Source organism: Anas acuta, chromosome 2 (genome assembly GCF_963932015.1).
Source record: "Anas acuta chromosome 2, bAnaAcu1.1, whole genome shotgun sequence".
NCBI lineage: Eukaryota > Metazoa > Chordata > Aves > Anseriformes > Anatidae > Anas > Anas acuta.
The window spans coordinates 15,868,074-15,889,215 of record NC_088980.1 but is presented as its reverse complement, the minus strand read 5'-3'; the positions used below and the strand labels follow the sequence as shown (position 1 = coordinate 15,889,215).

The window sequence follows — 21,142 nt, the reverse complement described above, 5'->3', positions numbered from 1 at the left end:
GGGTGGCCATGGGAGACCAGAGTGGGAAGCCCATGCTGGATGGATGCTCGCAGGGGGCAGCAGCTCAGTCCTTGGTGCTCTGGCATCAGAAGGGTCTTGGTCTTGCCCTGCTCAAGAAGGGGAGTTACTGGCCTGAACACTCCCTTATCCCAAAGCCCTGGAGCAGGTTGGTCCTTGTTAGAAAGGGGAAAATGCCATAAAGAGCAGTTTCCACCCATCCTGCTTACAGGGGGCTGCACCAACGAACTGCTTAAAAATAGTGGAGTGGGGGAAGGGGGAGGGAAGAAGCCTGGTTTAACCCCTGGGGTGGGAGCTGGAGCAGCATTTAATTGGCAGCTCCTTCAAGCCCTCCAGCCAAGCCCTCCTTGCTGCTAATCAAGCCCTCCCAGAAGGATTATGCCTTTTATCTGCCTCTATCTGCTTCACGTTGCAGCAGTGGCAGCAGGTGCTCCACCGGGCTGGCTTAGCACCCCCTGCTCCAACTGGGAGCTAGAGCTGGGATTTCAGCAAACATCACCCAAAAACCGTGTGTGGCCTCACCACTGGTGATGGAGCCGAGCAAGGCAGGAACAGCAGCATCCAGCCCCTTGTTTGTTTGCTCAGGAGCAACAGTGACATCCCAAAGAAGACCAAGTAACTGTAATGTAGAAATGTCATTTAATGGGATTCGAACCAGGCTCAAGAAGTAGAAACGAATTAAATATGATTCTTTTCCCTCGTATTTCTCTCTCCTGTGAAATAACAGGAAACGTGGTGCAGGAGTGTTAAATGAGAAGCGGCTGGGACAGAGCTCTTCCAGGGAAATGCTGGTTCCCACCAGGATTATATTTTGCATGTATGTGAGCCTGACTTTAGGCAACTGTGGGCAGATCTCAATGCGCAAGTGAAGCAGGATACACCACTCTCGCTGCTGCAGGAGAACTTATGAGTCAGAAAGCAGAAAAGCAGACCAACTTCAACAAGCACACAGCCTGCCTCAAGCCCTTCAGCTCACAACACAGCCTGAAGCTGAGCGGGGAACACCAGCTCTGCTGAAAGCCTGCCTGAGAGGCTGGAAGGGGTGCAGGGGAGTTAACAGAGACCCCTCCTCAACACGGGCATGATGTACAGGCAAAGCTTAACTTCTAAAATTGGGAAGGTTCAAAATTATTGACCAAGAATATATGATTTGAGATGACAAAGTTAAATTACGCCAATGTTTAAGCTTGGTGAACGTGTGTTTAGCTTTATTACACGTGACCACTGAATCCCTAACACACCAACTAAAGGACCACAGCAATTAAACTGCCCTGCCAATTTTACTGTAAGGACTATTTGGATTAAGCTGCTATCTAACAAGGACATTGAAAGCTCTAAAATGTCTGTGGAAAGAGAAACACCTCTGCTTATCTTTATCCTTAACCCATTTTGATAGTGACTACTCTGTGAAATAATATCCATAACTTATGGCTATCTGGTGAAATAGTTTTCTGATATCCAGGCCATCGCTGTACTTTTTTCAGGATGCAACTGCTTCCTTTTGAAAGCCACCAGATAAGCCATCACAAGAGATTTGTGCTCATCTTTCGTCAACCTCTCATGCAAAAATGACTTTGATATTAGGAAGATTTTTGCCTAACAAGCATCTTATTATATAAGGATTTAGTACCAGGTTTTATCTCTGTATCTGAAGCTTTGGGGACCCTTGCTCCTTGGCTGAAGACACTAGCACGAAGGGGCCATTAATCAGACTGAAATCATAATTCCTATTTTCTTTAGCATGAATTCAAGGGAAAACACAACTTTGCCTTCCTACAGCAAGTAGCACTGATACTGCTCCTCAAAGATATAATTCATAACTTCATGGAGAGTGTGCCCAAGCCCACTGCAATACTGGTGAGAGTCAGTCCTGACCTTCCCAGGCCACCAGCTGACATGCTGCTACACGGGTGTCCCAAGGCACTCACCCAGCCCTCCTCCCGAGTGGGAACATCACAGTGGCATCCCAGCAGCATGGGCAGCTCCCTTAAATATGGACAGTCCCTCTGGCAGCCAACCCTGCTGAAGGGGAGGATGACCAAAGGGCATGGCCAAGGGCAGCACATTTGCCCAGAACCAGCTGGTAATTAAAATGTGATCCAAGAAAAGAGAAAAAAAAAATAAGGAAAAATAAATGAAGTGTTTGTCAGAGAACTGTGGTTAGGATAAGGTGGAGCTGCTCAAAGAGGCATAGTAAAAGATAATACTTTTTAGTTATGGAAAAGCAAGCGCAAATCCCATCCTCCCCACCTCTGACCACCACCACCACCTCGCTGAGGCTGTGCAGTCTGTGGGAGCTGGATTCACTGTGGAGGAACACGGAAATCAGAATAAAGACTTCCCAACTCTGATCGGTTACGAGACCCCAGGAACTGTAGCAGAGACTACTGACTGTGGGCAAATTACTGACATGGCTAATTGCAGTTTTTAAAGAAGCCTCTTTTATAACTGCAAATTTTGGAGAGGAAGGAGATACCCAGAGGTCTGCGGTTTAAATTCTGGATAGCACCTCCATTTTTGGAGTTAGCAATGAGTCCTGGTCTGTGCGCAGCGAAAGGCCACTTGGGTGCACCTTAAGTTCTCTCTGAGTGGCATGGGAAAAACTGTTCAAAGCTTTGTGTGCCAGGATGGATGACATTCTTTTTCTGAATCCAAGTGCAGCGAATTCCCTTAGGATAGGTGGCATAGCATCTGACTCATCTGCTGGTAGGGAGTGCTGCTAAGTGACCACAAGTTAAATAAACTTAAATTCCTCAGTCATGACTGAGGGATAATGAGGAAAGTTCCCTCCTGCCCTGCAAGGAGCTCCTGCAGGTGTTGGACATCTGGAACTCCCTCAAGACCTACTCGGAACAGACTGAGTAGATTATTGTGCTTTTGGATAAAACACGAAATCCAGAGACCTTTAAGACGAACAAACGCTATTTGTACGTGCTAGCTCCAATCATTGTTCCTATGACAAATGCCTTTTCTTTAAGAGTTACAACAAAGTCTTTGGTTCTTCACAAAACACATGTAAGCTGAATAAGTTACCTGGTCAGGACAGTCCACATAAAACAGCCAAATAAATTCTCAGGCATGTTAGTCATTTATTTTATCATATGTCAGGAAAACAGAACATATAAAGCCACATAATTCTGTAAAGATAACTTATGCTGAAATCTAGCAAGGCATGTTATTTTTAGTAGTTGCAGATCATAAGTGGACATTTTACAGAGAAACCTACAAAAGTTAGTTGTGCTTTCTGGTAGTAATTACCTCCCACAAATATGACTCACTTCTGCAGCTTGAATGCAACGGTTTAGTGTCCCAAAATCAACAGTTTTATAAATAAATCTCTGAATCACAGACTGAATGCCTGAAGTGTTTAAATATTTCTTACTGCTCTGGGAAGTAGTTTTCATTTAAGGCTGTAACTTCACAACGAATTCCCAGCGAGCAGTACTGATACTAAAAGGGAATAAACACAGATCGAGCAGGTAGGCTGCAGCGAGATCTATTTGAGGCTAGCAGGAGCCAAGTTTTCCCAGTTTTGTCACTTCTGTTAACATCAGCCGGGACTGCCCGGTCAGATGTGGAGGGGACGCAGGAGGAATTCATTTTGCAGCTTCTCTCAGCATCCCCCTCGCAGCAAGTGCATTCAGAGCTGCGGGGCGGCTTGCCAAGGGGACCTGGGGGCAGCTCAAAAGAGGAGCCCTCTCTTTAGCCCACCAAGTCGCCACTTTGGCTAGTTAAATTTCACAGGGTGAACTTTCACGAGGTGCTCAGAGGGCTCCTCCCCGCTGGAGCACAGGAGGCCGCGCTGGCCCCTGAGGCGACCCACAGCGCTCCCGCCTATGGCTGCGGCCTGCCCCGGGGAGCCTCGGAGCCCGGGGGGGCACAGCGTGATGGCGGCCGGCCCCCTGCCCGCACCGAGCCCCTGAGGGCCGCCTCTGGTCGCCCTCGGGGCTCGCTGCCCGCCCGGCTCCGGTCGCGGACACCCGGGGCTTCAGGAGGCGGGGGTCCCGGCCGAATCCTGCCCCTGGTGGGGCCGCAGCGCTGCGGCCGTGGTGGCAGCCGGGCCCGGGGGTAGCGCTGTGAGGCGCACGGAGGGGGGGGGGGGAGATGAAATAAAATAAAATAAAAAGAGTAATCGTACCTGTAGAGCTCTACCCAAAGGGAAAGAAGCTCTCCCAGGAAAAAAGCATGATTTGTTTTGTTGATGTTTTTGCGGGGATTCTTGTGGTTTAGCTGCATATTGCACTCGGGTGTTCCCCAGTCTGAAAAAGTACAAATCACTCCTGTTGCTGATATTGCTACATCACACAGCTTTCTTGCAGTGATGTGACCTAAATAATACTAATCTGATCGGCTATAGAAGCAGAAATAATTATACATGTTCACATGTAAAAAAAAAAGTCATGATTTACACAGTTATGTTTGCAAAAACACCCAGAAGACAAGAAGTGCGGATACGCTGTTGGAACTTGGAGAACTTCTGTCTTCATCTAATAACAAACTGTCAGCTGAAGTCATCGCTGGTGAAAAGTTATACACTGCAAGTGACAGCGCAGAACGTGCAGGCTTTTTTATTTATAATTAATTAGAGGGAAAAATGAAAGAGAAAAGGGAAAAAGGCAAGAGAACAGAAGGCTAAAGAAATAGGAGCTTAAAAAAAAAAAAAAAAAAAAAGAAAAAAAAAAAAAAGAGCAGGGACATTTCTGATGTCATCCTCCAGCAATTAATCATGGATTACTAAAAAGTTCAAGCACAGAACCTGCAGCCTTATCTTGGTTTCTAAGTCTCAGTGCGATCTACAAAACAGCCCACTTAGGAGAAAATGCATTCACCTCCTGGCTGACTCATCCCCAGACATTTGCCTTCCTCCTTTATTTATATTTCAGCTACTATACATTTCAGCTACTGTGAATCCTCTACTGCTTTGCAAAAAACACCTTTGCAGGACTTGTGTATCACTTCTTTCTGCTGCATGATGAGAGGGAGACCTGCTGGCCTGGCCCCCTAAAATAACAAATCCTCCACCTGTGATTTTTTTATTTTTTATTTTTTTATTTTCCTTGGGAACAGGAACAGGATGGGGAAATTATATTCTCTAAGCTTACTTCCAGAAATTGGAAAGTCTGGTAACTTAGTCAGGCTCGGAGTCATATCCATTTACATTTATTGCCTAGAGATAGATGCTCCTCTGTTATTATGCAGGCAAAGATTAGAACAAAGCACATCATTACAGATATTAGGAAGCTCCAATCTGGATGACTATGCAGTGTATCATTTAATCAATTGCATGAAAAAAGTACGGTGATCCCCTATGAGCTGCAGACTGTGCATGCTGCCAGCTTCTGCAACGCTTGCTTGCCACAGCCTGTGAGCCCCTGTGCAGCGTGCAGGCATGTGCTATCTTAGATTATCTGAATTGATGCAGCCCTTGAAAAAAAAAAAAAAAAAAAAAAAAAAGTTTCATGTTTCTCTTAATTCGACTTAGAGTTTGACATTATTATTTTACATAATACAGCAGTGCCTAGAAGATATTAATGAGGATAAAGTGCCTTCATCAGTATTGCGCATTTTTTTCAGAAGGAATCAGAAAGAGGGAGTGAAGTAATAAAAATGAGCTGGAACTTAAAAGTAGAAAGTGTGAGATTAGGAGCTTCAACCAACAGCAAGAATGAAGAGGAAACAACAGAGGAAGATGATTAACAGAAGCGTGCTGATTGATGGCAGGATTACCGTAGCCCACCAGAGAGCATGGTCCTGAAAACTGACAAACATGATCATAAGAGCAGTGAGGTGCTGGCAGAGCAAAGCAGAAATAAAGGCCCTTGTACAGGACGGTGATGACACCTCACCTGAAATCTTTTAAATATCTGCGTTGCTCACAATCAGAAAAGACAAAATTAAATTTTCTTAATTGTTAAACTGGGATGCATGCAGAGGAAGGCTGAAAGGTTAAGCAGTTTATTTTGAGTGAGCTACCTCACAGGACTAAAAACCTGCTAAATAAAGCCAGATAAGATCGATGTCTTTATATTAGAGGGTAAACATTAGAAAAAGAGAAACATTAGTGATGCTTGAGGTAAAAAACTGGCACAGACATAGAAATACTGTAACAATTAAATATGTTTGTGGAACTAAATGGGTCTGGAAACTCGGGCTGGATTTTCTGCACACCTTAAAGCTGTGCAGGCACTCCAGCCTAGGAGGAGTCAGGTCGGAGATCTCTGAAGCTGCCCGTTCAGTCACTGCGGTGCTGGCTGGGTCTAGAGACCAAGTGCATGGCAAAAAGGGTGGGCAGAAGCCGCGTACCTGCTGTGCCCCAGCCACCCAGCAGCTCACCTCTTCTACCTGTCTTCTAGTCTTACAGTGCATCTGAAGCCATGGGGGTACTTCGTTAGCCTACAGATGCCCCCTATTTACTGCTGAGTCCCTCTTTAAGTGGGTTGAAGCAGGCTTTTCATACGTAACCCTGGGAAAGACTATGTACCCTCTCTTGTATAATGAGTCTAAGAGGTGGAGGCAAAGGGTGCATAATATACAAGCACCCCGAGCCTTAGCCCATTAGGGAGCAGAGGAAGCTCAGATTCAGGCTTCTCTGCTGCTCTTGCAGATTCCTGTTGCTCTCCCATCGTCTCCAAGAACAAACGAGTTGCTAAAGGTCAAGTTTCTCATTGGGGACTGCGAGTTCTTGCACAGGTTGTGCCCCAGGCAGAACCGCGGCAGAGCACCCTGTGTCCTCACCCGCTCTCACCTCCCTGCAAAGAGGCCAGATGTAATTGGGTTCCTATTTTTGCTCTTGCTACAGAATGCCTGAAAAGGAAGAAAATTTTAATCGTGGAGAAAACGGATTTGGAAGAGAAGAAATACGCCCTGAGTCTACTGAGCTTGGTGACTATAGAGGTATGCTGCATATACATTTTTAGACACTTAATGGAGATGCTCCAAATCTTCCTCCTGGTGTATGTGCCTCCCCACTGCTCTGTATAGACGCTGATCTCCTAAACCCTTCGGCTTGGAATCCCAACCATGAAGTGCTGCAAGCAGGGAGCGTGCTGTCCCCAGTGCTGGCTGCCACCGAGGCGGGGGCAGAGACCTACCCGAGGGAGGCACGGGGCGGGCGGGCGCAGGGACAGGGGGATCCGAAGTAGAGAAGAAAATGGAGTCTGATTAATGCATCCACAACAAAAAATGGACAGGGATTGTCCTTTGTTTCTTTATTTGTGACTTTGCAATGTGGATTTGATTACAGCACTTGAACTCAGCAGATTTCCTCCCTGCGCACAGTGGAAAACATTGATGTCCTATTTACAAAGAATTTCTGGGAAGCCTGATGCACATACGTATCAACAACTACTTGCTTGGATGGTTTTTATTTAATAGCGTTTTGAAAAGCATATGGAGAAAATTTCTACTGTGGTGCATTTAACTTCGAAATGTGTTGTGCCTGGAGGAACAAGCTTTTAGGAGTTACAGCGCTTTTGTATCTGTGTGAAGTGTGCTGATGTAGGGACGTGTATTTGGGCTCTCCTTTTATTGTAATCTCCGGAGCCTGTGGCTGGATTGTACCTTGCTGGAGATTTTGGTTTTTATGCAGGCAAGGCTTGGTAGAAGTTCAGTTTGCTAGAAATTTTTGCTCGCGGCTTTGAGTTTTATAACATTGTTTATGACATTTGCTCTTTGGAACAATATCTGCTATATGTTCATTTTTCTCTTACTCCAAGCCCCAGCAATCACCCTGGAATTGTATTACATAACAGACCACATCTGGCCTTGAAAAGGACAGTTCAAACTGTCCGTATCTGGGTCACGATCATTATTTTAATGTAGGTGCAGTGAGGGGATTTGAAGATAGGTAATGTCTCTACATTTTGAAAATGTCCTTTTATGGTATTTGTTTTAACTAACCATTATTTATTTCTACATCACAGTGGAAGCCTTTCAGAGCTGACACATAGGAGCAATAGAGAGTATAAGCAAGACGTGTCTAGAATCTGTAAGGACCCAATATATCCTGCATGAGTAGGGATTATAGCCCTCGGACCCCACAGCCTGTGGCTGCACTTGAATTTCTGATGATTTGCTCCTTTGCAAATAGTTTCTGAATTTGCTAGCAAGCTCAAAGACACGAAAAGCAGGGCACTGTTATTTGGACATTTTTAATTTCAAAATAACCCAGTATCTGATGCAATTCACTTTAAATAGTACATCCTCAAATTATTCTTTTTAAAGCTTCCTTAAAAATCATACGGGACTTTTCTGTTTCCCTATTGAAATTTACAGTGGTCTTTTCAGCAAGGAAGAAACTAATCAGGGTGCCAAATCTCAAAGTCTTTACACGGACAGTTAACCAAAATAAAGTTAAATATACATGTTAAGTCCTTGCAGGAATCAGACTTAACTAACCATAAAAGAGAAGTTATAAAAACTGCCTATGCTGCCCAAGGCTGAGAGCAAACCAGAGAAGTGTGACTAGTTAGTAACTTATCTCAATTTCATTCAGTTACAAGTACATAAAGTACAGATTTCTCAGACAACACTGCGATTTTCAGGTGGGAGGCAATCCTTCCTGATCATTCCTAACACAAGATCTTACAAGTTACTTAACAGTGCAGCATGCATCATTTGTAACTGAAGTGTTTCTCTTCTTTCTCTTTCAGTGAAACTCATGCTCAAAATCTTTGTGGGCTTAAAAAGAATCATTCGGCCTGGTTAGAAAACTTCGTTGCCCAATGCAGACTGAAAACTAAAGTGCCCTCACGCCACAGCAGGTAAATATGCAGGACAAATTCAATACTCACTACGTGTAAGGCAGCGTATCTGGGAAACGAGGGGGAACTGAAAGAGAAAAGACTGGGAAGTAGGCAGAAGAGGAAAGGAGACAAGAATAAGCACTAACAACCTGAGTCAACATTAACAAGAAAAGGCTCCCTGAAGGGAAGAGGTCCCTTTCTCATGACTTCTCTGTTTATTGATTCAAATGGAAGAAGATAGATACCACATTGTGAACCTGTTTTCTAATTAGAAAACAAGCTAAAAGATATCATTAAAACATCTGATTTTAAGAGTGCATGAAAAGCAAGCTGTTTTGACTATGACCTGTTTAGTCTGCTTTGAGCTTTTTAGAAGCTCAGTATCAGAGGTTGTGGAACAGATGGAAGAAATAATGCCAGCACATTTTTTTCCCGTTAACCCAAATAACAGGACGTGCAGTAGGTAGATAACACAGGAGTGGTAGACAAAAACCTTCATTTAGCTTCTAGAATTTATAAGCACCATAGCCTCTGTGATTTTTAATTACCAAAGATGAGTATTATATGTTTAGTCTGCAAACAAACAAAAATTTGCAGAAATGTGTTAAACCTTGCACATCAAAAAAGTCCTACTTCATATTTTTTATTCATCTTTATCTTATATAGGAGGGATGATTTCAGCATATTGCAAATCAGTCGAATACGCACTGTCATCAACTTTAACATAGGCTTCAAAAAGGTTTTGAAGTTCTGCGGCATCCCTGGCCATGCTCACAGCTTGCAGCCATCACTACATGCTCCCACCAAGCTCTCTAGGTCCAAGGAGGCCACAAGGACATGGTTTTGCCCCGATCCAGAAAGGTTGTCACTTGTCCTGTAAAAAATAATAAGGCCGTTATTTAAACAGACTCAACATAGGATCTACACCTTTTTTATCAGAAGATTTTAGGGGATTTTTAGTGTGGTAGAGCTGTGAGGAAGCCCCAGAGCCAGAGCCTTTGGCTGCAGCACATCAGCGACAGCCCCGTCTGGTAGCGACAGGCTAGGTATTAAAAGCAGAGTTGGTGGAGAATGCAGCTAAGACATAGAGCCATATGCAGGTAATGATTGATCTCCACTGACCGAGATCCAAAAATACCATCATCTTTACACATCCCAGATATTTTTATTGACATGGTTAAAAATGCCCGTACCCAAAGAGCACTGGGTAATGCCTTCCAGAAAAGCACCTAGGAAGAAGTTGGTGAGTCAGAAGGTCAGATTTTTGTTTTTACAGTGATGTTAAAGACCAGGTTCATTTATAAGAGAGAGAAGCCTACACCTCTGAAATCTTGTCTATATTAGGGAATTTTACTCATAAAACAGGGAAGCAAAATAACTTTACACATTCCACCAGCTAAGCCCACTAAAGTTAAAATTGCTGGGAGGTTAAATATGCACATATTTCTGCTGCCTTTCAGCATTTTTGCTGGTGGATCAATCAAATGTTCCTCAGGCTAATTCTGTCCCTGCTTTGGAGCATGCTCAGAGTAGGTGGCTTTTTTTTTTACATATCCATGTACTTAAATTGAACAAATTTTTACTGCCAACGTATCAGCTGAGTTTTTCTACAGAAAGAAGAAAAACCATGCCAATGGGTGTGTGGCTTCTTTGCCAAATTTTAAGCAAGGAGTTCTGAGCTTCTCTATATGGGCAAAAAGTTGTCTTTTTGCTTAGTTGCTTAATAGATACTGATGAAAAAAAATCCCTAACTTCTTACTCTTTTTCTACTGCACCTCTTAAAAAAAAAAAAAAAAAACACAAACAAAAAAAAAAAAAAAACAACACTCGGACTGCAAGAGATATCCGGAAAAGGAAAATTCTGCCTAAACAGTTAAAATTTCAAACAACCACCAGCTGAAATTATAGCCAAGTAAAAGCTGCCTCTTATAATGGAAATGTCAGACATCCTTAATTATAGGTCACCACCAGTTCTGCCTACAACAGAGTACGTTTATTTTCATCCATAGAAATGAATGGAGTTTAGGGGGAAAAAAGAAACCCCACCTCTTAAATCCAAAATCCAGGCTGCTCCTGCACTGCCGCTCTGCTTTGGGCCAGCCGAGCAGTTACAGAATTCCCACCCCACTTGTTTGCTGTGGTTACACAGCCCTGTGTTATTTCCACTATCTCACACGCAGAGCCAGAAGAACTTGGAAGATGAAAAGGCTTTTGCTTTCAAATATTTTCCTTTTAAAAGCAGAAAGCTAAGTGTAATTCTATTAATGCATTATTATTTTGGAGGGACTGCCGAAGTCAGGAAATACCAAGTCAATGCTCTATTATATTCATTGTGCAGATGTACCACTTTCTATTCCTCTTTTCCTTGTTAAATATAACCTGTTGTGTCATATTTTTATTACGGCATGTGCACTGTGACGGTTTCTGCAGCAATGCTGGAATCACCACCCAGGGGAGATTAGTTATAACTGAAGTGGATGGGCAAAAAACGAAGTGTAAAAAATGGCAGAAAGCAAGCCAGCTCGTGACAGAAAATGACGATCGTGAGCTATTGGAGCTTTGCTTCAACAGATTCAGGACACTGCTCGTTTTTGGAGAATTTCTGGGGAGTCTCACTGATGTCACGCTACCGGTAGCTCTGTAATTTATTAACTTTTTTTTTTTTTTTTTTTTTGTAAAGCCGTGTATCAAAAGTTCTTACCCAAAACTCATGGGGATGATGGAGTTAAAGTAGTTTGCAATTCTCTTGTTCTTTACCTGTGCTTCACTATTCTCACACTTCACTCTAAGCCACTTAGGTAGATAACAGTGCTTTAGCAAAGCAAACCAAGCGAGAGTACTGAAGCCACTAACCCTGACTTAAAGACTAACCTTTCCCTCCCAGACACAGACCACTGTCTTGCCTCAAGGCTTTTCCTAATTGAGGAGCATCCTTACCTATGCCTGATGCTTTGGGAGGTTTTTCAACCTGATCTCGCCGCTTTGTTCTGCTCAATAGCACGATAATGGGTCATTTCCCCAACCTGCTTGGAAGTGGATAACAGAGAGGTGTCACAGAGGCTCCCACGTTGTCAGTGTTAGCAGGGATTAAACACTAGAAGGCAGCTTTACTGCTTGCCATTTGAAGCCTGGTTTTAGCCAGCACCTTGCCAACAAAGCTCAATTGCTGGACTTTCTCCCCAAAGCACATTTTTCCTCCTCTACTCGTTGGCTTTTGGTTGCTTGTCTCCGCCTTTTTGTGAGCAGCCTTGCAGGCTGTGCCCGTGACACAGACTTCCACCCACCCCTCTTTCCATCTGCACGGCTGACTCCTCACAGCATCGCCTAGGGTTCAGTTTGGGGTGATGGATTTATTTCAGCTGTGTCACTCCAAGAGGGGAGAGTCACTGCTTTTCGCTTTTTACTGCCCTGAGACGAATGAAGGACAACTGCAGGCAGATTACTCTCAACAGGTTGCACTGAAACACTTTCATAATGGCACAAAATATCACAAAACGCTAACTGCACTGAAAAAAAAGCCAGATGCCAGGTACATCAATCGGGGAGAAATGGAGGCTACTCACTGGTGTACAGGAAACACAGCAGTGATGCTGGCTACTGACAGCTCTGCAGGGACTTGGTAGTGACTAAGAGGTCACCCCAAATTCCTCCTCTAATAGGAATCCTTCAGATGAAATCAATGGGGCAGCTGGATAGGGGTGCAAGAGCAGTTTTCTGGTACTGCAGATTATGAGTCTCTCCTTTTACTTTTCCTGGATATTCAAAGAAAGAGGCTCTGAAAGCACTCCCGCCCTCCTGCTTCCTTCTATAACTTCCTCAGATCCTCAGCCGTAGCTGGGACTCCCAAGGGAGAATTTGTATTCACTTAATGCTGGCTTGACTCAGCACAATGAGGTGAGGCTCCGGCCAAAACCCTCCCCGCGTCCATTTCGGAAAGCAGAGCTCTCAGGGAGCAGCCCCCCCGCCTTTTCCTTGATGCCCTCTGTGGATTCCCACTCGGGGCCCAGATCACCGAGCCCACTGCCAGGTGAGGAGCACTGACGGTGTGCAGCTCGCCAGCAGAGCACTGCTCAGACAGCCTCTGTCTAGTAAACACATGGCTAGAGCTCGGCAGAGCTGCACTGAAAATTTCATAATGGAAAATGATAACAAGGAGATTACCTTTAGCCTGGTGGAATGTAATCTAATCCCTAACGGGAGAGGCACAGAGGCAAGCCTGACACTCGCCCACATATATATACCTTAACCCTGAAGATATTAAGATATTTTAACACATACCTTAACATCTGTGGGTTATTATTATTATATTTACTTTATTCTTACATCTCAGCTCCTTATTATTTTGTGCATATACCACTAAGGCAGTGATCTCCCAAACTCCTTGACTCGCTCCAGACAGGAGGGTTATACTCACTTAGTGTCTAACACGGGAGTTTAGCTTTCAGCTGATACTGCTTTGCATCTCGCTGCAGTATGTCCTGATTAAAGCTGGCAAGTTGAAATATTCCTTCTAATACTGGAATGATGTTTTTCTTATAAAAGGATCCCAGATGGCCAGATAACAGAAGAGATGTCTCTTGCACTGAAATGCATAGTCAAAAAAGGGAGATTGCTGTTTCCAAAATCATATGGCATTTTCTAACAGGAAAGGCACAAAGATGACTGCAGCGTATCATCATGAAACACATCCTCAGGCTTCAGATCAATGGCCTGATACTAATTAATCCCCATATTTTCTTTTTGAGGTCACATCTACAGCCAGGAGGTAGTGAGTGCTCTCCATAGTCTGGCCATACATTGCAGTCCAAGGAGCACTGGACCCTCTCAAAGGAGAATGACCTTTCTCATGACTTCTGGGAAATGATGGACCTCTGTAATGAAACAGCACATTTACCTTTTATAAACTATCTAGGAAAATACAGGAAAAGCCATATGGCTCAAGGAGGCATCTCCTAAAATTAGACATCACGTAACACAGTACCTAATTGTAAGGATACAGAGCCTACATCTGCTGGAACTGGGCGTAGCATGAAATGTCAAATGCAGATTTAGATGCAAGTAGGACTGCAAAAGGGAAATTAAGTGTCTTCAGTGTTCTTTTAATTGAGAAAGAAAGAGCTTGCTGATGAATGTGCTGAGAGTCTGATGGAAAAAAGCAAAAGGTTTAAAGAAATCTGAATCTCTTCACAGCAGGAAAGTGGAATGAAAAGGATTTGGAGCTTTTCTGTTACTTATCCCCCCACAGAGGGGCAGATTTATACATCTAGCTGGTGATTACCATTAGAGTAGATGCTGATGGAGCAAAGAAGTCCAAATGTATCCTCAAAAACTCTTCTTGGTTAAGGAATTTTCCATGTTGTGATCTTGGCTAGTCTCTCAAAGCATTTGGGAAAACAACTCTGATGGACTAAAAGTGTGAGACATGATGGATGGCATTCTATATACTGTATGTCAAATAAGCTAAAATCAAACTTAAAGGTCTGCCTACAACTGTCTTCCATGGAAATTCCAAGATTGTCTTCAAAGTGGAGGTTTGCACAAGCTGCATGGTCAGGATTTGGGAGCTATTTAGAATAAGGAGGAAAAAAAATGTATAAATCACTGAGAACACGTCTTCTCAAGGCACAGAAAGAGATGGGATAACACAATTAACACGAAATGGGATCAAAACTAAAACTCTGACTGAAAAGGGAATAATCGATATTCCCGTTCTGTAATGTTGCCATCCATGCTGGACATAGCTGTAGCAGCTGCAAACAGCATTGGCCATACAACTGGAACTGGAAACCTCTTCAGCCATTTCAAAGAAACAGGGTGAAGACTGAGTCTGCAGTGGCGGGTCCAGCACAGTACTCTTAACTGGAACTACTGCTGTTTTCAGTTTGCTAAAACACAGGGATTTGAACAGCAGCCTCGGCTGTGGTGGCAGTAATCTCCCCAGGAGGGATGGGGCAGGCAGATGCAGGTATAACCAAGGGATCATGAATCTAGGCCATAGCTTTGTGACCTTCCTAATCCTTAAAAAATAGCTTTATGTATGTGTGTGTGGATACAAGTGTATGCTATGCAATAACAGATACACACTGCAAAGGTTATATGAAATTGTGTTGCATATTTTAATACCCCGACATGCGAGAAAAGCTAGTGAAGGAAAGGCAGTCTAAGCTCTCGTGTGGTAGGACATGAGGAACAGCAGCAAGCAGCAAGAAAAAGAAGGCACAACTGAACTTACACAAAACGTTTCAATTTCAGTTTAGCTATGGGTTTTGCTCTGGCACATTTGGTGATCCCTGGCTGGCTGGATGCTCTGTCCAATATTTTCTTCTGTGGGTGAAGAACAGCCTGTTTGCTGAATTTGGCATTTAACTCTACAGAGTCACAGCAATGGACAGGTCTGTCTGTTTGCTTTTTATTCTCTAGCCTTGCCCAAGTCAACAGAATGGGTAATCCATCATGACGCTGCAGGAAAGTGACTGGGGAAACAGCACCAAAATTGCTTGTTTAGGATTCATATCAGTACACATCAGTTGGAGGAGAATGGAGACCCAAGCAATGCATATGTCCTTAAATGCATTTTCAGAGGCTGTAAAACTAATGTAATGCATCACCATTAAAGAGAAAATGTGACCAATTCAGTCTGACTCAGATTAAGACTACATTGTAGTTAAAATGTCTCGAAACAGAGTCTGAAAAATAGTTGTGCCCAAGTTGTTTTTCCACTGGAGAAATTAACTGTAGTTGCAAACATAATTTTCAGACCTTCTGGAATTAACATTTAAGCAAGCAACAATGTTAAGATTAAAAATGTCAAAGAACCTATAAATACTATTTAGGAGCAGAGTAGTCTTCACAAAGCAATCATCAAGTAAAGATAAAGCAGTCTAAGGTTAAGCAAGCAAGAAAGCGCAGTAGCCCTGCATTCACACTGGAGTGCTATTGTAGTGAAGAGCTTTTTTACTTTGCCAATTAATCTGACTCCTAAAATTAGCAATTAATCTATGAAATTCTTGTCATTATTTAGAATAAATGGCATGGCACTGAAGTACCATTATTAACAATTAAGCAAATTTCTTCTGGCCTCTTCTTCAAGATGCTACAATGATGAATCCAAAATACAAGCTCACCTGGCTGTAGGAACACACATCAACATTTTAATTACACAGCTTTGCAGGGGAAGCTTTGCACAGTTAACCTCTCTGTGCTAGGAATGCCATAATGTTTTACAAATGTTTCCGTGGATTACAAGATTACAAATACTTTTTTTTTTTTTCCCGATGGCAAAACAAATGCTTTTGTTGCCTTTGGTGTTGTGTGACGTGGTACTTGATATAAAAATCCACAGATACATGGCCTTATCAGGGAACTGTGTCTAAAGACACTCAGCAAGAATGACAACAGCTGCATGCAAGGCAACAAACTGTAGGACTTTTCACCCTAAAAAATCAGGAGTAGAAGTTGGAGCTAATTTCATTCAACAGAGAGGTGAAGTCATCTCCATAAACCTCAGCAGCCTCGCGGCAGGAAAACCCATCACACTGACTGGTCTGATGTCAAGGGTAAGAGAAGTGCAGCTGCCTGTGAGGTAGGTTCACGGCCTCGGGTGCCTCAGGCTGTACTGCCTGGATGCCCACCAGCTGCCAAGACAGCCTGGAGTGACTACACCGAGTCTGACATCCCAGCTGAAGGTGGGCAAGTCCCACGCAGGATCACCTACTACCATCATTACACATGGATTAGTCATCACCTGAAAGAGATCAACTGCTTCAATGAGTGCCTCCCAACAGCTACTGACATGGGTAGTGGATCTTTTAAATGGAAATAAAATTACCTAAAAGGAGTTACAAAATAATTCTCATTACTCCAGACAGCTTTTTGTATTTGCAGAGGACTGGTCAAAGACAAGATCCTGCAGGTGTCTAAATGCAAACAAAGCTCTCTGGTGCCACAGGGAGCTCTGGGCCCAGCAGGCCCAACCCCTGCTCACGCAGGGCCACCAGGAGCAGGGAGCCCAGGGCCATGGCCAGGCGGCTCCTGAAGATCCCCAAGAAGACTCCACCGCCTCTCTGGGTAACCTGTGCAGCACAGGTCACCCCCACAGCACAGAAGTGCTTCTGGTGTTCAGACAGAGCCTCCCGTAGGCCACTTTTTGCCCATTGCCTCTTGTCCTGGCTCTGGGCACTGCTAAAAAGAGCCTGGCTCCATCCTGTTTGCACCCTCCCTTCGGGTATTTACGGATGTTAAGACCACCACCAGGCCACCTCTTCTCCAGGTTGAGCAGGCCCAGCACCCTCAGCCTTTCCACATCTGTCAGATGCTCCAGTCCCTTCACCATTTTTGTGGCTCTTCGTTGGACTCTCTCCAGAACGTCTCCTTTCAGCTTCTGGACAATCCCAGTTACTCATGATTTTTCAGTTAAACTCCCCACACATGTGAAGATATGCTTCTGGTCATCCCTTCAGCTGCCTACCTCGTCACCCTACCTATCCACCTGCAGATCTTCATGCAAGGCTTTTTCCCTCCCTGTCTCCTCTGCAGGAACTAATCTGAGAGCTTCATTACTTACCTTGCATGTGTGAAATGTTGGGCATAATTAATCTTTAATATGAAAGCCCAGTAGTCGTTAAGTCCCTCCAGGCTACCAAAAACCAAGGTTCAATTCTATCCTCTCATCAAAGAAATGTAAATCACCATCATTCACAAGCTAATTCACCTCCCTAAAGACAACAGTTCAGGGGTACCAGTGAATGTTATGTTTTCTATAAAATAAAATAGTCGTTGAACCAGAGAAAGGTTATTTTATAGCCTAGTGGCTGAAAAAAATACCTAAGTGGTGAGAGAAGTAGAGGGTATTTCAAAATACTTTTATTGAGATTAAACAGTTCTTGTCCTTTACTTACACAGTTAAACTGCATCCATAAGAGAAAATGAAAGTTCTTCAGAATATCTAAAGCCCATATAGAGGCATATAGAGGAATATAGAGGGATATCTGCCCACCACAGAAATCTCAGTCCAAACCTTCCCAATAAGAAGAGGGAACTTGATAAATGGAATTTTAAAATCATTGGGTTCTTGGAAACCCCAGGACCACCTGCTTTGCTTGTAGCAAATGCTCTAATCTAAGCTTTTAATACTTGGGTTAGAAAGACATTTTCAATTTGATCCCATATAAAATCTTTTTAGGCTAGGTGAGGAAAAAAAGAACTATAATTATTTGGAAGGATCTGAACTAGTTTTTCCTTGCAACCAAAAATTCCTGATATGCATAACCTTATGTGAGAATTATGACTGCTTTATCGACACGTGATTATTTGTGTGCTGAAATGCTGCTCCCTGCTCCAGTACACCAAACTCAGTTGTAACTATACCAAATTTTACACAGCTCTGTAGTGCCAACGAATTTGCTCTAAGCATTTGACTTCCAGTTATGTTCTTGTCCTCTTTAATACCATATGTTTGTATCTACCAGACAGACCCTTACATTGCCAAATACAAGAATTAGACTTACCATGCTGGGTTCACCAATGCTTCAACTCATATCTATTAGAATATATCTGTGTTTCTTCATATGGTATTGAGCAATGATTTGTTGAGAGTTCTTAAGCAAAGTTAGACTTCTATTTGGATTTATTTGTTTGACTTGGTAGAATTAATTTATTCTTTTTTTTTTTTTTCTTTACGTTGATTCTGTATATGCAGAATACACACTGCAAGCTCCAAAACTGTTACAGTTCCAAAACAACAGCTTTCCTTTATGTATTGACAAACATTTCCTGCAGAAGTATTATGCACTTTGCAGGGGGGAAAAAAATAAATAAGTGACAAACAAGACATAACAAATGAATGGCATCCAACATTAGAATGTTTTCTGACAATAAATATATGTGTATATATAAATGGAAAGACTACACGATAGAATAACTCAGAAATGCATTTTAAGTTGGGATTTAAAGAGCTGAGCGAGCCAGCTGTACAGATATCATAATGAAGAAAATAATTCCAAACGAGAGCCAAATGAGCCATCGCACAAAACTGCGAGACAGCAAACTGCAAGAGGGGTGGGGAGTAGAGCTAAATCAGAAACAGAGTGTAAGTTACAGAAGGAAACAAACGTGAACCATATGGAAAAATATTCACAACACATTAGTGTTTAATTAGATAATATAATGGATAAGGACACTTGTGCAGAGTCATCATAAACAAAGATGAATGGAAAATGTGCTACTAATAAAACCGGGTAATCTAACTGCGCTACAACTGTAATTTGATCAGTCACAAATTTAAAACAAAAATAATATTTTGATACAGCATTTTGCTACCGCATTTAGTAGTAGAAAAGAAAGTACAGAAGGAGACACTCTCAACTGAAGTTCCAGGTACTGTGAAAACAAACAGAGAAATCACCACAAGTGTTTGCAATCTAATGCTTGTACCCAAATTCGCGTCCCAATTTCACTTGGAACACACAAAGGAGTCACCTTTTGAATAAAGAGTGTGGAATGGCCTTTTCCACTTTCTTTTCTAAAATCCGTTTGGCTTGTGTGAAGGCCCTATAACAGAGATAACATCTAAAGTAAATATTAGCATGGGAAAACGAACCTGTAGGGCCTGGTTATGTTTTCATACATTTACCTTATATAGGACAGCAACCTGACATAAGAAGCAGCACAGGTTAATTGCTTTCAAGAGAAAAACTCTATGCAACAAGTAGGGCAGAGAGTGAGAGAAACAAAACGGTTTTGAAGGCCTTTGTGATCTTCACAAACACTTTCTTAATAGGGAAGATTTTTGAGAAGCTATTTGCATGCATGCACGTCATTATAGCTATAGATAGCTACGCACACACTGATGATTTATGAGAGATTTAGGTATAAGGATGTAAACTGCCAAGCAGGTACAGTCTTGCAAGGTGTGCAAGACAAGACAATTAATTAGGAATCACAGCATCAAGCTTTAAGCGAATAAATAAAACATGGTAAAATACAGAAACAAGAAATAAAATGAAAGCTGAGGAGAGTAAAGAAGGGTAACTTCTCGTTATAAGTACCTACAAACTTGGCTCTAAATGAATGTGCAAATTTCTGGTGCCTTTGCCATTTTTTTGAGACTGCGTAATATCCTAGGGTACACCTTCAAAATATATTAGGTTCATTTGGAAACAAAAATGGAAATCACAAGGCCATCTGGAAAGGCGCTAAGACTGCATGATGATATCTCTAAAATTCACTTTTTATCAAGATTACTTCCCCAGATAGCTGCACTCCAGCTGCACATTTCTGGGTCATTGCTCTTCTAGTAAATTTTTCAGCTACAATTTTTATAGAGGATCAAAAACATTAAAAAAAAAATCAATTAAAACATAAATGTTAGGAAGTGAAATCCCAAGAAAATACATGGAAGTGAAAGCAAAGTTTCACTGCTAAAAATTAGAAGAAAAAAAAAAAAAAGGAAAGGAAAGGAAAGAAAATCTCCATAAACCATAAATGAAAAAAGAAACTATTCACTGAGTCATTTTCCACTGTAATTCTAAATTGATTCAACTAAGCGAACACCATTAGGTCTAGAATACTCAAGATAGGATGTGAAATTTCATTTCATAAACATGAATAAGGAGTAGGCATACCAATAGAAAACTGATTATTTTTATTTAATAATATATACTCAAGAGATCATAAACCATAACAACATACACAGCTATTTTTAAAATGGCAAAACCAGTCTGTAAGAATCATCAGCTGAAAAAATTCCAAGACGCTGTGGTTTTCAAGCAGCCATACTCCAGTGTGACTTCTGAACTATTTAAATTCCTGTCTTCAGATGATGCAAGTACATTTCAGAAAAGGTAAAGTACAGCAGATACTCTACCTGTCTAACATTTCAATTACGTTATGCCTTTTTTGGTAGCCTAAATTCCCCCATAAATTATGTCACTAGAGGCAAACTAACTTACGAATGACCACTCTCTTAGCACTCCCCCTTTAAAGAATATAGATTTCCAAGGCTGCCCCATCCAGGAGAATGCAGAAAATATACTGCTTTGCCTAAATTTTACAAACTAGTGCATTAATTAATTCCTGCGTTGACTGAAACGTCAGACTGAAAGCTGTACCCCACAACAACAACAACAAAAATGATTTTTCATTCTCACTTGCAAGGAGTACGTGTAATTTAAATTATGCACTCCATGTGCTCATAAATTGCGAGACACTACAAAGACAGCAGGAATTTTACCTAGTGCATTTGCAACTAGGATTAGAAGAAATTATTAGGCCGAAATGCTGTATTTGACAGTAGCTGCATCCTTAACTGTGATATCTTTTAGTATGGTAAATAAAGGGAACTTTGTATACAAGGATGGGAGGTGCAAAGGTGCTTGGAATTA

General features: G+C 42.3%; 2 long non-coding RNA genes across 2 annotated transcripts; one reads left to right on the top strand and one right to left on the bottom strand.

Moving 5' to 3' along the window:
• The first annotated feature begins 3,243 nt into the window (after positions 1-3,243).
• On the top strand, positions 3,244-19,173 carry LOC137852172 (uncharacterized). Its single transcript, XR_011093695.1, has 3 exons — positions 3,244-3,497; positions 8,670-8,780; positions 16,105-19,173. It is a non-coding gene; the product is annotated as an uncharacterized lncRNA (long non-coding RNA).
• LOC137852173 (uncharacterized) lies at positions 8,780-12,179 on the bottom strand. The gene is made up of 3 exons (XR_011093696.1): positions 11,908-12,179; positions 11,700-11,785; positions 8,780-9,636 (listed from the first exon to the last, which is right to left on the bottom strand). It is a non-coding gene; the product is annotated as an uncharacterized lncRNA (long non-coding RNA).
• Positions 19,174-21,142: the final 1,969 nt, after the last annotated feature.